This window comes from Elephantulus edwardii, unplaced genomic scaffold, assembly GCF_000299155.1.
Source record: "Elephantulus edwardii isolate Elephantulus edwardi_28Jun2011 unplaced genomic scaffold, EleEdw1.0 scaffold00236, whole genome shotgun sequence".
NCBI lineage: Eukaryota > Metazoa > Chordata > Mammalia > Macroscelidea > Macroscelididae > Elephantulus > Elephantulus edwardii.
In genome coordinates, this window is record NW_006399986.1 from 941233 (window position 1) to 954998 (window position 13766).

At 42.8% G+C, this 13766-nt stretch overlaps 1 protein-coding gene across 2 annotated transcripts in view; it reads left to right on the forward strand.

Annotated features, from left to right (window-relative positions):
- The window catches only part of SAE1 (SUMO1 activating enzyme subunit 1), an 81549-nt gene that overhangs the window by 23576 nt on the left and 44207 nt on the right, over positions 1-13766 (forward strand). The gene's annotated exons all lie outside the window — the stretch shown is intronic.

Consider the following 13766-nt stretch of genomic DNA (forward strand, 5'->3'; position numbering starts at 1 on the left):
TGATTTGAATATTGCTCCATACAGCGCCATGAAGGCCAAACAAAATATGTCAGTAGAGCTGCTTTGATCTTTCGACCAGCAGTTTTGACCTTTGGCACGTGGGGTAGTGTCTGAAAGAGAAGGCAGCTCGATGTCACGGTGGTCAGAGAACTCAGTTGCTGAGTAAAAGAGGTGCAGTTGGCACCCGCAGCCCCCACAGGAGGAAGTGGTGGCAGTCTGCGTCTGTAAAGATTTACAGCCTTGACTCTGGGTCCATTCTACTTGTAGGACCATGAGTTGTAATCAGCTTGGGCCAGTAGAGGGTTTTTTCCCCCATTTGTCTTTGTCAGAAAGACTGAAACGGAGAAATCATTGCATTTGTACAAAGTTTAAAAAAGTCTTAGGTTGATTGTATGTTCCTGCGTGTTTAACTGCGAGGTTAGGAATTCTTATCCCCCAGCTCCGCCACAGGAGAATGATGTGATGGTCCGCTTCTGTAGTGATTTACAGCCTTGGAACCCAGTGACTCTCTAATGCTATATCTGTAAGGTTACCGTGAATTGGGATCTCACTGGGTTTGGTTTAGTTTTTGGGCTTAATTGGCAGGGACCACTTTCAAGTAGTCTCACTGGCTTTTGCATCTTTAGAAACTTACTTTCTTTTGTACTCCAGAATTTTTAAAAAAGAAAATCTAATCCATATTGACAAATTTTATCGATGTATGTGTGTATATAATTTTTTAATAAATGTAGCCTGTATCAGAGGCTTAGACTCTTAACTTGGATCCGGTGCAGAGCAAAAACTCAGACTAGGAAGGGAAGGGAGCCAGAAGTGGTTTCTGTAGCTAGTGCTGGAATCTAAGAGGCATAACATGGGGAAAACAGTGAAGGGGCCAAGAGTTGGTGGTGTTGAACCGAGAGGGACACCGGGTCCAAGCCTATATTTACTCTCAGCTTCGTAGATTGAAATGTTGAGGAAGAAAAGCAGCTGGTGACTAGTCAGAGTTAGAGTTGCTCTAAAGGGGGCTTTCGAAAGAGTGCAGAAACCACCAAAGAGAAGGCAGAAGACCACAGGAGCGGGCTGCTCAAGTCTCCAGCAGAGCTCTGCTTTCTCTTTTTTTCTGTCTGTACTGGAAGGGTTTGATGGTGGAAGTGTGATGTAGAGGAATGATTAAACTCGAATTTTAGTGTCTCTTCACAGGAATGTAATTATCCCTGGTGAACACTGCCATTTTGGCCAAACTTGGGTCATTTTCTTTCTTTCTCCTTTATTTTTCTGAGGCCCAGCCGAGCTGGAGCTGAATAGCTCCTGCAGTTTGAGGGGCAAGGGGGATGGGGGAGAGCAATGGTTAACAAACGGAGGAGTACAAAAGCAGCTTTGTGGGTGCTGTCAATTTATAAATCACACCCTCTTAGGAGTGTGACACTTGGCCTTGGTGTGAAAGGTTTGATGGCTTAAGGGCAGTCTGGGATTGAGGCGGGTCTTTCACATTCAAATGGAGAGAGCCCCAGCTTTGTTAGCTGCTCACAGCTGGAAGCCTCCCTGAATCCCTTCTGATGGTGCCCTCTGGAGTGGATCTGGAAAGCCCTTTTGGGAGCCACTTTAGCTAGCTATGAGGAGAATGTGGGCAGCCCCTGCAGGCGCTTGGCGGCCTTGGCCTCTTCCTCGGGCTCTTTGGTTACAGAGTTCTTTGTGCAGGCTCTTCGCACTCGTGGAATTGGAAGGTATCAAAATATTCCCCAGCTGGCATTGTTAGTCAGCTGTTCCCTGGACCAAGGCGGACTTGGATTCCAACCCCTAGCCTTAGAGGTTGTGCGGCATTCGGCACATTCCTGATGACAATCCCTGGGATTCCAAACCTTGCCTTTGTGCGGGAGGAACGGTCCCAGCTGGCTTTCCGCCAAGGCGCTGCCACCTTGTGGTGGGTGATGTGCCTCCCATTTCAGCAGAGCCTGACCCACAATTTCAAAATTTCTCTTCCAGGTAACACAAAAACTACTCCACTGACAGTCTGCTTTTGGGTCTTAGTTGGACAGAACAACTAGTTGGGTGCTGCTCAGAGTGCGGAATGGGGGTGGGGAAGCAGTCACTTCCTGTTTCCTGTGAGAAGGCTGGTTAGGGTTCCCTTCCCTTCCCCTTTTCCTGAGATTCGACCAGACGGAAAGTCACCCATGCTGCAAGGTACATGTTGTACTCCTAAATTAGAAACTTTAGAAAACAAGGAGGAAAAACAGACTTTGTGGTTTTCACACCACCTCGGAAGACACCGGGCCTTTCTAGCTCGGTTGCCTTCATGCTACATAAAGGTAATGGGAGAATGTTTAATCTGGAGAGAGGAGCTCGGCGAGGTTTGCTTGCTCAGGTTCCCAGGAGAAGTGGGAATCCAGCTTTTATCAGAATCAGAACTGGGGCACAGCCTGTGCCAGGGGACTCATGTGCAGCAGGTAGAAGAGCACTTGTCACATGGGGAGGAAGAGTATATCCTGGAAGGCTTCCTGGAGAAAGAGGTGTTTGCCTTGGCACACGAGAACAAGTTTGCGTTCACCAGAGCCTGGACTGGTGTCTGGGTGGAGGAGGCAGAAAAAGCAGAGTTACTCTGTAGGGCAGAGTAATGCGGCTTCCCTCACTTAGGGCTGCATGCTCTCTCCCCATCATAAATTTCACAATACCAACGAGTGCAGGCAGCAGGAGGGCAGCCAGGCAGTGGTGACAAGCACAGGCTTCGATCCACAGCCTACAGGTGGACTCCCCATGAAACCTCTAAGATCATTTAATCATTTCTGAGAATGATGGGATAGTTATATGAAAGTGGGGGTGGGACGGACTAAAACACCAGACTCACTGCTGTTGAGTTTTGACTCCTGAAGATCCTGTGGGACAGAGTCAGACTGCCCCATGGGGTTTCCAGGGCTGTTCCCATAACAGGAACTGACAGCCGTATTGTTCTTGGGCACAGCCATTAGTGAATTCAAACCTCTGACCTTTTAGTTAGTAGTCAAGCACTTATCCACTGCACCATTGAGGCTTTTTCATTCTTGGAAATCTTTGGGATAAAAGGTTACAGCTGGCATTTGTTTATTGTAAGCTGGCCTTGTTGTTAGAGCAACATGAGTAGTGATGTTTCCCAAGAATGCTGCTTTAAAAACAGAACGTGGTGGGGTTTGTAAGATGGTTCACAGTGCGAGAAATACAATTTTTTCCCCTTTGCACTAGTGGGTGACTAATTTGGGGAATTCACTGTTTATACTATTTCCATGAATTGGTTATGAAATTCCCCTGTTGGGTAGGGATTCTTATTTTGCGTCCTCTTTTCTGAGCAATTTTTTGAGTACTCTTTTTATCCTCCTTTCACCCCATTTGCAAAGTGACACCCTAGACATCAGGCGACGTAACTCCCTCTCTCGTATGACACCTTCAGAGTCAGCTTGGCGCTGCTGAGCACACTGGAGGTTACCTGTAATGTCTCTCCTGCTAGATGTTTGAATGGGGCTTTTTTGTTTTGTTTTTTTTTTTAAATGTATTTACTGTCTAATTGTGCTGAAAATATACACACCAAAACATTGGCCACTTGAGCAGTTCTGCATCTGTAATTCTGTGACGTTGGTGCACTACTTCACGTTGCACTGCTATCCCGGGGTTAGTCTACCACCAATTAAATCAATTCACTCCCCGCCTCCAGCAGAAACTCCCTTTTCCTCTTCCTCCAGCCTCTTAACAACTACTGATAATCACCGCTTTACATACGTTTACTTACTTTGTATAGGCGAGTTCTTATTTGTGCATTAGAGACTGACATTTCACTCAGCATGTTTTTTAAGGTTCATTTGTATTTGTGGAGTATACCAGAACTTTATTTGGTTTTATGGCTGCATTGTATCTCTTACTAGTTTTTTAAAAAATTATTAATTTCAATGAAAATTTACAGAAACTTTGGATTTCCAATCATTTATTGTTGCATTTTTATCCCTGCCCACCTCCCCTCTCCCCAGTTCGCTCTTCTCTTTGAAAAGAAAAATTCTTTCATTGTTATACAGTCCCTCCCCCCAAGTCCACGCTACTAAGCTGCCTTTGGTTTCGACTCCTGTCATGACAATAATACCTAATCACATATCCCTTTTAAATAGTTCTGTCCCTCATCTGTTTCAATGTAGTATACATAATTTATCCCATCTTTCTCAGTCTCTCTCCAACCCTGATGTCAGTCCTGTTTTACAACAGTGGCACTATGCAGTATTTGTCCTTTTGTGACTGAGATATTTTACTCAGCATAATGTCCTCCAGGGTCACCCATTTTGTATAATATTTCATGAGTTCCTTGTTTTTCAATGCAGTGTAGTATTCCATTGTGTGAATATACCACAGCTTCTTTATCCATTCGTTTGTTGATGGGCACTTAGGTTGTTTCCAACTCTTTGCTATTGTGAACAAAGCCATGATAAACATGGGCGAGTATATATCTACTTGGTTGGCAGTTTAAGTTTCTTTAAAGTATATTCCCAGTAGTGTAATTGCTGGGTCAAATGGTATTTCTATTTGCAACTTTTTGAGAAAGCGCCATACTGCTTTCCATAGTAGTTGCACCATTTTACACTCCTACCAACAGCGAAAGGGTTCCATTTTCTCCACCACCTCACCAGCATTTGTTTGCTGTTCTGTTAAATATTTCTATTCTGGCTGGGGTGAGATGATAATCTCATAGTTGTTTTGATTTGCATCTCTCTTAGAGCTAGGGATTTTGAACATTTTTTTTTCATGTGTGTGTTTGCCATCTGAATGTCTTCTTTGGTGAAGTATCTGTTCATATTCTGTGCCCGTTTTCCAGTTGGGTTGTTTACCCTTATCTTGTTGTGGTGAGTATCTCTTACTAGGTTTTTAAACTCCATCATGGCAGAGCTGTTGCCTGTTTTGTTCACTACCATATTTCTAGCCTTTTATCCAGAAATCTGAACTAAACTGATTTCTGTCACTTCCGTCTCATAGCAGCTCTACAGGACAGAGTTCTAGTAACAAAACAAGTCTTATTTGACCTGAAAATCAAAGCATTTCTAATACTGTTGTTTCTACTCAGCCTCCTCTCCAACCCTTAACTTTAAAATGTTCTTTGTTAAAAAAAATGTTCTTTGTCTCACAGAAAACATTTACAAGTTTGAATGACCCACTTTGGGTCAAAAATAATAAAAACAAAACCAGATGATCTGTAGAGAGGCAGGTACCTTTGAAATAAAAAGACGTCTAAAAACGCAGGCACAGCTTTGTATGGCTTGTGTTCAGAGTAAAACTCAAGCAGCATTTTGAGAGCTCTATGGCAATTTGCTTCCATAAAAATTTATAGACTTGGAAATCCTATCTGGCCAATTCTACACTATTCTCTGAGTCAGCATGGACTTGACATTGTAGGTATATATGAACCTGTATAAAGAGGAACCTATAGAGAACTCATTGGGTGCTTCTGAGATATGATTCTTTTTTTTTTTTTAGATATGATTCTTTTTTTTTTCTACATTTTTTAAATTTTATTATTTTTGTGTGCGTGTACCGTCAAATCAGATCTGACTGGTACAAGAGGAGATTGTCCCTCCTTCCCCTGCAGAGCATCTGGTGGATTCGAACCATGCGCCTCTGGAATTGTAGTTGCAGCTCCTTGCCACTAGATATGATTCTTAATAGAAACCAGATGTTGTTGTTAGGTACCATTGAGTCGAGTATGACTTAGTGACCCTATGCACAAAAAATCTGAACCCTGCCCTATCCTGTGCCATCCTCACACTTCCTGACATATTAGAACCCTTTGCAACAGTCACCATGTCAGTCCACCTGGTCAAGTGTCTCCCTCTTCTTTGCCAACCCTCCCCCTTTCAGAACATCATGCCCTTCTCTAAGGAATAGCCCCTCCTACCAACATGCCCAAAATAAGTGAGGTGCAGCCTCATCGTCCTTGCCTCCAAAGAGCACTCTGCCTGCACCCTCTCCATGACATTAGTTCTTTTGGCAGCCCATGGGATGTTCTGCACTCTTCTCCAACATCACAGTTCAAAGGCATCAATTACTATTCTTCTGTTATCCTTATTCATTGTCCAGCTCTCTGATGCATAGCAAGTGATCCAGAAGACCTGAATCAGATACACTTTAGTCTTCAAACTGACATCTTTACTCCTCAGTAGCTTGGAGAGGTCCCTAACTGCAGACTTTCCCAGTGTAATACGTCTCCTTCCTAACTGTTGGTACCAGGGGTGTTATTAGTGGATCCAAGTAAGGTGAAGCTGTTGATAGTTTCAGTCTTCTCCCATCCATCATGATATTGCCAGTGGTAAGAATCTTTGTTTTCTTTCTTTCTTTTTTTTTTTTTTGAATTTTGTACATTCAATAATTTATTCATCACAAAAACCTTTTTTCCCCCTTTTTTAAAAATTGTGAAAAACATGTATGGGGATACAAGGGGGTGAGGGTTGGGAGCAGAAGAGTGAGGATGGGCAGGGATGAAATCACAGGGCTGCACAATTTGGTGGGTGTGGGAGAATCTTTGTTTTCTTGACAAAGACATGCAATCCTTATTGAAAGCTGCATTGCTTGATCTTCTGCACTGAGTGCTTCAAGTCCTCCTTTTCAGCAAGCAAGGTTGTGTATCTGCAGAACACAGATTATTGAAAAGTCTCCCTTTGATCCTCATGCCACATTCCTCTTCATAGAGTCCAGCTTTTTTTAAAAAAAAGTTTTTATTTTATTATTTTCTCTCTGTGTGTGTGTACCATCAAATTGGATCTGACTGGTACCAGAGGAGATGGCCCCCTCCTTCTCCGGCAGAACATCTGGTGGATTCGAACCACATTTCTCTGGGATTGCAGTACAGCTTCTTGCCACTAGGCCACCAGAGCTCCCCAGAGTACAGTTTCTTAAATAATTTGCTCAGCATATACATTGAGTAGGTACCGAGAAAGAATACAATCCTGACACACTCCCTTCTTAATTTTATGGGGTGGTTTTGTTGTTTTTGTTTTGTTTTTCCTTGTTGTGTACCATCGAGTTGGATCTGACTGGTACAGGAGATTGCCCCTCCTTCTCCAGCAGAGCGTCTGGTGGATTCAACCCACACACCTTTGGGATTGCAGCGCAGCTTCTTGCCACTAGGCCAACAGAGTTCCCTTCCCTTCTTTTTTATATCTCTTCTTTTTTAATTTTTTTGTATGGACCGTCAAATCGGATCTGACTAGTACAGGAAGAGATTGCCCCTCCTTTTCCAGTAGAGCATCTGGTGGATTTGAACTGCAGATCTCTGGGGCTCCCTTTCCGTCTTAATTTTAAACCATGTAATGTTCCCTTGCTCTGTTTGTGGAATAGCTTCCTGGTGTCGGTATAGGTTTCACATGGGTATAATTAATTAAGTGCTCTGGGACTTCGATTCCTCTCAATGTTAGCCTTAACTTGTCATGATCCACAGAGTTAAATGCCATTACATAGTCAATGAAGCACAAATTGACATTCTTCTGGTATTCTTTACTTTCAGCCAGGATCCTTCTGACACCCTGGTGCTGTGGCACATGGGAATGATATCATTCCCAAGAAAGGTGATCCAACAGAGTGTGGAAACTATCAAACAATATCATTACTATCACGTGCAAGCAAAATATTGCTGAAGGTCGTTTAAAAATGGCTAGAACAGTGCATAGATCAGGAACTATCCGAAGTTTAAGCAGTATTTAGAGGAGGTACCAGGGATATCATTGCTGATGTCAGATGGATCCTGGCTAAAATATATCAGCAGAATAGACAGCAGTAAAACAGTGGTAAGATTGATTGGACTCTGCCTAAGTGGAAAACTTGACAAGATCATCCCATCAGGTTGCATCTCGCAAGTTCCATTGCATGACAAGTATCATAGAACACAGTGCTATTGGGGTCACCCGGTCTCTCCTCCTCGAGGTAACTGGTTTCCGCAGTAGTGTTTATCATCTTTGTGTAGTTTTTATACTTTACTGCATACATTCATGTTTGTAAGTATTGAATGTTTTAGTAAGCTTTTTTTTAACTTAAAAAAAATGACTTCTTTGTTGATATATTCCACCCTGTTTTATCATCTGTGTTCGTGTGTCATCCTAGGATTTTACTGCCTGTTATGGTAGCTACTAGTCACTTGTGACTGTTTGAACTGTTGTTTTAGTTTCTACTGAATTGACTCTTGACTCTTAGTGGCGTGTTCTACAGAACAACACCCTGCCCCATCCTGTGCCACCTCACAGCCTCACTGTGCTGTAGTGTCCATGGTTACAGTCACAGTGTCAACGAGGGGCTTCTTCTCTTTTACTGACCCCCTACTTTGCAAGCAGCATGATCTCTAGGGGTTGGTGCCTCCTAAGAATAGGTCCAAATTATTGAGGCAAAGTCTTGTTTCTAAGAAGCACCCTGGTTGCACTTCTTTTTTAAAAAATATTTTTTATTATTTTTTGTGTGTGTGTACTGTCAACTCGGATCTGACTGGTACAGGAGGAGATTGCCCCTCCTTCTCCAGCAGAGCATCTGGTGGATTTGAACCATGCACCTCTGGGATTGCAGTACACCTTCTTGCCACTAGGCCACCAGAGCTTGCCGGTTGCACTTCTTCAAGACTGATTTGTTTTTTCTTCTGGAATTTCTTTGTGTATTCACTACTCTTCTTCAGCTTCACAATTCAGAGGCGTCAGTTCATCTTGTCTTCCTTCCATGTTATCCGACTTTGTCTGGCATACTTTAACCACTCAAGTGACATCTTTAGCCTTTAACACTTCAGAGATTTCCTTGGTCAAAAATTTGGCCAGGGCAGTCTTGGAAACCTAATTGAGGGCTCGCATAAGTTGGAATCAGATAAGTGGCTGTGGATGTGTTTTCCCGTTTAAACTAATTAACATAAAATTAAATTCAGTCCTTGTAATCGACCACATTTCAAGTGCTCGGTAGCCACAGGTGGCTAATAGATAGCACAGAGCTTGAGGACTTCCATGCTTGCAGAAGGGTCTCCCAGGCAGTGTCTTAGAGCCTTCAGTTATTCTTTTCTTGTATAGAGTATTTGTTATGTGAGTGCATTGCCATTTTTTTTTATCCATACTGTTGATGGACAGTTGGGTGTGTAAGTTTTTGCTCTTGGAGCTTGTGCTACAGTGAATGCTTTGGATTCTTTGCACACATAAAAGGTATACTGATATTGTAGTCTGTTAAGTATGTTATAAAAAAGTTGGAAATACTTTGAGATTTACCAAAATGTGACACAGAGACACAGTGACACCGTGACACAGTGTGTATGTGCTGATGGAAGGATGCTGGATATAGACATGCTCAAAGCAGAGTTGGCACAAACCTTACATTTGTTTAAAAACCCACCATATCTTCGAAGTGTAGTAGTAGAACAGGGTATATGTGTGTATAATTCCCGTGAGTAAATGTGCAAATTTCTCCAAGACATATGCATACTTGGAAGTAAAATTAATGAGTTCTAGCATAGACTAATCTTTTCCCACTCTGGTTACGTCTTTATGTGCTAATTATTGTTAAATGCTGTAGAGCCCAGTCCAACTCCCAGCAGCAGTCTTGACTACAACAGAACGGAACCCTACCCAGTTCTGCGCCGTCCTCACAGGATCCTCTCTCCCGAACACCAGCCTTTGTTGCAGTCATTGTGTTAATCTGTTGGAATTGAGTTGTCTCTCCTTTGGTGACCCTCCCCCTTTCCAAGCACCATGTCCTTTTCCAACGACCAGCTTGTCCTGACAACATGTCCAGAGTATGTGAGGTGAAGTCTCCCCATCCTCACCTTTGAAGCTGTTTTATTCTTTTCTAGTCCATAACCTGCAGTATATTACAGTTAACAGGTAAGGTGGTTTTGACACTCTGATGTGTGGGAAAACAGTGTCTAGTTGCGGCTTTAATTTGTAGAATGCTCTTTAAACAGTAGGCTCCCGGGTCTCATTCCAGGAGACTTTGACTCAGTAAGTTTGGTGGTTGGACCTAGAAAGCTGTGGTTTTGAAAGTTATTTTAATTCTGATTTAAATCTAGGTCAGGTAAGCACTGCTATATAGTTTCATGTTCAACCTGACTCTAAAAGTATGTGCATTATCTCAAATGTGGGAAAACCGATCTGGTCTGCAGGGTATGAATCCTAAGTCCCCGTGTTCTCTTGAACCTAAGATGCATGAGGTTGCTGTGAGTCAGCTCTGACTTGACACCCGCCACTCGACAGCTGTCACCACCACCACGCAGCAGTGACTGTGACATCTCTTTCCTTGTTCTTACCACTTGTACACATGACTGTGTCCTAATTACATGTTAATACACAAAAACCTTGCTGTTGTGTCAATTCCAGCTCCTCACGTCCCTTTAGGGGAGTGTAGAATTGCCCCACCGGGGTTTTAAGCCTGTAAATCTTTTCTGAAGCAGGTTGCCTCATTTTCCACGGAGTGGCTGGTAGATTTGAACTACCAACCTTTTGGTTAGTAGCTGAGTGTTTATCTACTGTGTTTGCAAGGAGACTTTTGAGTACATATAAACCGACTATTGCCAAGTCAGTAACAACTCATAGGAACACGCTGTTGGATTTTTAAGACTCTAAATCCTTGTGGGAGGAGACTGTCCATCTTTCCCCTTCCGGAGTGCCTAGCAGATTGAGACTACCAAACTATAGGTTAACAGCCCAGTATGTTACACAGGGCAGGGCAGGGCTCCTTATTAATACATATACATGTATGTAATTTTGTCTCTTACTTTTTCATAGTCTTTTCCCATAAACACATCCAAGCCTTTTACACTTACCCTGGAGTGCGTAGGTTTCAATGGCAGCATCACATTTCACCCTTTGCTTTGCCGTCCTCCACTTAGCCAATCTTGTATTGCACTGAGGTTAATTGCAGTTTCTTACTATTTTGAATGGCTCTGTACAACCCCATAATTTGATGGCTGATAGATTATGGGGAGAATTCCGTTTTTATATTTATTAGTGGACTTTTTGAAAAAGAAAAGCAGGTGGAATCCTACCCGTTCACAGGTGTTTATTGAAAATCTAGGAAAGTCCGTGCTGTGCCGTTCACTGGGGTCCCTACCTTAGAAAGCTGATAGCCTACAGGTGAGAGGAAGGAGCAGAGATGGATGTGAGTCTGAACCTAAATAGACCATCAGACTGAAATACTGAAGGCCCTGGGTGTCAGAGAGAAAACGGATGTGGAGGCAGGGCTGGTGAGCTGAGGGGATGGACAGTGTGGGTGGACGGAGGGTGATGTCTTGTCTTTTCTTGTGTGTTTGGTCTAATAGGGATAGTGCTGGAGGGCATGTCTCTCTTCTACAAACCCAAATTAAGTGGATAAGGTACAGGCACCTGGGTGTGACCTGTTCTATAGATCAGGTACCTTAAGGGTTTCTTTTGGCTTTTAATTTAGTATAGCCAATAATGACTGCCTTAGGATAGTTGTGACAAAAATAAGCCGTCAATTTGTGGCATGCTAGAGAATTGTACAAACTGTAGGTAAGCTCTGTGATCCCAGAAGGGTAAATTTAGACCAAGGTAGCTCAGGAATTGGGCACCAGGAGGAATTTATGTCCTTTGTCCATATCTCCTGGCTACTAACATGTGTTTATATTCCAGCATTTTGATATCTCAGTTTTCAGGAGAGAGAACTTGCCCATCTGGCATTTGTCCACATCTGGCTCTGTCACCTGTTACAGAGCTGTACCCTTTACAGACCGTTTCGAGGGATCTTCCCACAGACACCAGGAGAATGGCAGACTCTCTGAGAGGCCCGTTAACTTGCCCGAGGTGTTTTGAGTTAAGTGGCACTGAAATTGTCCTGCTGTTAATCTAGAGCAAAGAAAGGTTTCATTCATTGACTCGAGTGCTTCGAAAGTCTCCAGTCTGACCTTCTATTAGCCTTTTCCTTCATACACTAACAGTTCTCTAGGTACAGTGTGTGTACACCCTCTCCCAGGATTTAAATCATATTTGTGATTCCTGAGGTCTCTGGGATCTCTCCTGCTCAGGCAACCCCAAGATTACTTCTTGAGCTTATATCAGCTTCCCCCCTGGCCTGCCTCCCTGGTGCCTGCCACAGTGCCTGCAGGCCTAGTCCTGGGGGTAGACCCACAGCTGGATTGTCCATGTTCAAAGTGGAACAGGGTCGTAGGTGAGAAGGTGAAAAGGACGGGGCTGCTTTCTCAGTGCACTTCTTGTGCCATGGAGCTCCCAAGGAGAATGGGAATTCCACATTTGCTCTTGACCTTCCAGAAGCAATCTTTGTCCTAGTATGAGAATATAGGATACTTCATTCAACAGGTTGGTTGTATGATTTCTCAACTCCAATGTTGTTAAGGTATATGGATCTTTCTTTGTACTCTTGTTCTAGGCCATGAAAATAACAGGTTCCTCAAATAGAGTTCCCTGCTCCCATTGTCATACCTAATGTATCTGTGATTGCTTAGTGTCAGGCAAACACAGGAACTCAGAGTGAAGCTTTTAAAACCTGGAAGACCATGTTTCCTCATTCTGACAGCATTTTCAGACCATGCTGCTGCTGGCTTGGTTCGCGGTTTAACATTCGCTAAGAAAGGTCTGACAGACTGTGTTAGTCAGTAAATGTCACTAGGCTAACTACAGTGACTTATTGTTTAAGATCAGACAGACCCACTGACTGCAAGGTTTGGGGTCAGTACAAATACATACTAGGTTGAACAGTGGATCCAAACTACAGAGGAGTGAGTGCTTTTCAGATGGTAACTGATCCGTTTTCACTAGCCACGTGGACCTTCATCCTTAAGGTCCATTTTGGTCCTTAGGAAGCCGTGGAAACTGAGAGAGCTTTAGCTCACCTCCTGGAGACAGGGCAAGAAAGATACACCATAGCAACTTAACCAAGAGTAGTAAGTGTGTTACTAAGAAAGAACCCCTCCTCTTTCTCCTCCAACCATTTGAGAGTATGTTACCTGCTATCCCAGATTATTTCCATCTATATTTTTTTTTCAATGTAGGCATTTTCCCACATGGTTACAAAAACAATCAGAAATCTGAAAAGTCCCGTCAATACATCACCACCATCTAATCCTCAGACTCTATACAGGTTCAATAAAAATGTCCTTAATGGCCAAGGATCTAGTTCAGAATTTTGGGTTTCTTCAGATTCTCGAAGCACTTTAAAAAATTCCAAAACCAGGCTCAGAGCTATGGACTGGATAACAACTTCTAGCCATCCTGTAATTGTAACAAAAATTGTAACAAAATTGTAACAAAAGCAGATTGCCATCTCTGCTGCAGAGTGACTGGTAGGTTCCAGCCACTGGACCTTTTTTTGGTTTTGGTTTAGTTTTTGAGGGCTTCACAGATTTTATGTAAGGTCCATAGCAACGGTCTACTTTTTCTTTCTTTGTAACTTTCTAACAAAAGTTTATAGAAAACTTGGATTTCCATTCATTCATTGTTGCACATCCCACCCCCACCCCAGTTCACTTTCCTCTTTAAAAAGATTCTTTCATTGTTACACAGTTTCCTCCCTCCCCCTGCCCCCAGTCCAATTTGCTGTGCACCTCCTATTCTGGATTTTTAAACAGTTCTTTCCCTCATCTGTTTCAGTGCAGTGTTCATTATTTATCCCTTCTTTTCTTAGTTTTCCCCTAACCGTCATGTCAGTCGTGTTTTTAACAGTGGCATTATGCAGTATTTGTCCTTTTGTTTTTTTTTTTTTCTTTAAATAAAATGTCAATGTTTATTTCAAGGTAAGTACAATAACAATTTAATACAATATACCTAAATACACACAAAACTTGTCTATAACAAACTACAAAA